This window comes from Eimeria mitis, genomic scaffold (assembly GCF_000499745.2).
Source record: "Eimeria mitis Houghton genomic scaffold, Emh_scaff331, whole genome shotgun sequence".
Taxonomy (NCBI): Eukaryota; Apicomplexa; class Conoidasida; order Eucoccidiorida; family Eimeriidae; genus Eimeria; species Eimeria mitis.
Genome location: NW_013571649.1, coordinates 18192 through 20135, shown reverse-complemented (window position 1 = coordinate 20135; position 1944 = coordinate 18192).

Genomic DNA, 1944 nt, shown 5'->3' with positions numbered 1-1944 from the left:
CCTTTTTGTCTCCTTTTGTCTCTTTTTTGTCTCCTTTTGTCTTCTTTTGTTTCTTTCTTTTTTTCTCTTTTTTTGTCTCTTTTTCTGTCTCTGTTTTTCTGTTTAAGGAGATTCATACCTAGGTATTTACTTTTTCTCTTTTTGTCTCCTTTTTGTCTCCTTTTTGTCTCCCTTTTCTTTTTCTTTTGTCTTTGTCTTTATTTCCTTTCATTTGTTTGTTTATCTGTCTCTCTCTTTTTTATTTATATTCATTTGTTTTTTCTCTGTCTCTGTGTTAATGCATTTCTGCTTTTGTTTGTCTTTGTCTCCTGTGCTTAAACCCTAAACCCTAAACCCTAAACCCTAAACCCTAAACCCTAGATATTGTTTTTGGGTGTACGCAGCTGGTTGAAGGAAAAGTATGGCCTCGTGCTGCCGGATTACCCAGGTACCCTAAACCCTAAACCCTAGCTCTAAACCCTAAACCCTAGCCCTAAACCCTAAACCCTAGCCCTAAACCCTGAACCCTAGCCCTAAACCCTAAACCCCCTAGCACTAAACCCTGAACCCTCAACCCTGACACTAAACCCTAAACCCTCAACCCTAGCTCTAAACCCTAAACCCTAGCTCTAAAACCTAAACCCTAGCGCAAAACCCTAAACCCTAGCGCTAAACCCTAAACCCTAACTTTGTGGTTTCTTAGGGACATCTCCTATCGTCCGCCTGTCGAGCCCCCCAGACCCTAAACCCTAAACGCTGAGGGTTTATGCACGAGGTTTGTTAAGCCGTAAGCCGTAAACCCTAAACCCTCAACAACAGAAACCCTCTAGGGTTTAGGGTTTAGGGTTTAGGGTTTACTTTGAACGGACTTGTACTGGAAAGGCGCTACAAACGGCAGCAGAAATAAACTGCATCTGCTGCAGAGACAAATCAGACAACACCGACGGATCCTGCAGCAACACGCAAACCCTAAACCCTAAACCCTAAACCCTAAACCCTCAAGAAGCCCTTTCGGGTTATTACATTCCTCTCTGTCTTCGTGATTTAGGGTTTAGGGTTTACAGCTCTAACCAGAAAGCCCTCCTTCTCTGTTTTTTTAGGGTTTAGGGTTTACACCAGTTAGCTACACCCAGGCCCTAGACCCAAACCCTAAACCCTAAACCCTAAACCCTAAACCCTTACAGAGACAGTTGGTGGTGGCGTGAATAAGAAACGGAGGGTAAGAGAAAATTTATTTAAACCCTTTTGTTGGTATCGATCCATTATGCTCACATCAGCAGAAGGAAGGGGGCCCCCCCCTTGCTGCAGCAACGACAGCAGCGCTTCCTCGTGCTTCCTGCACACAGCAGCAGCAGCAGCAGCAGCAGCAGCAGACAACAGCAGCAGCAATAAGACACAGTAGCAGCAGCAAAAGCAGCAGCAGCAGCAGCTGCTGCTGCTGCAGCAATGAGGGAAATAAATATAGGCGACCAGAACCAGCTAGGGTTTAGGGTTTAGGGTTTAGGGTTTAGGGTTTAGGGTTACCAGCGCCAGCCTTCATCTGTCTGCGTGATGTCTTGAGGGTTTAGCCAGAGGGAGAGGTCCCTATACACCTGAATAAAACAGAGACAAGCCGAGCTCACAGTAAATATATAAAAATAAAATAAAATAAAATAAAATATAAAAATAATAATAAAATAACAATAGTGATAGCGCCAATGGAAATACTAAAGTTGCAGCAGCAACAGCAGCAACAGCAGCAACAGCAGCAGCAGCAGCAGCACTGCAGGCGGCAGCAGCAACAGCAGCAGAAACAGCATCCGCAACAGCAACAGCAGTAGCAGCAGCAGCAGCAGCAACAGTACCAGCAACAGCAGCAACAACAGCAGTATCAGCAACAGAAGCAGCAACACCAGCAGCAGCACCAGCACAAGCACCAGCAGCGGCAGCAGCAGCAGCACCAGCAGCACCAGCAGCACCACCACC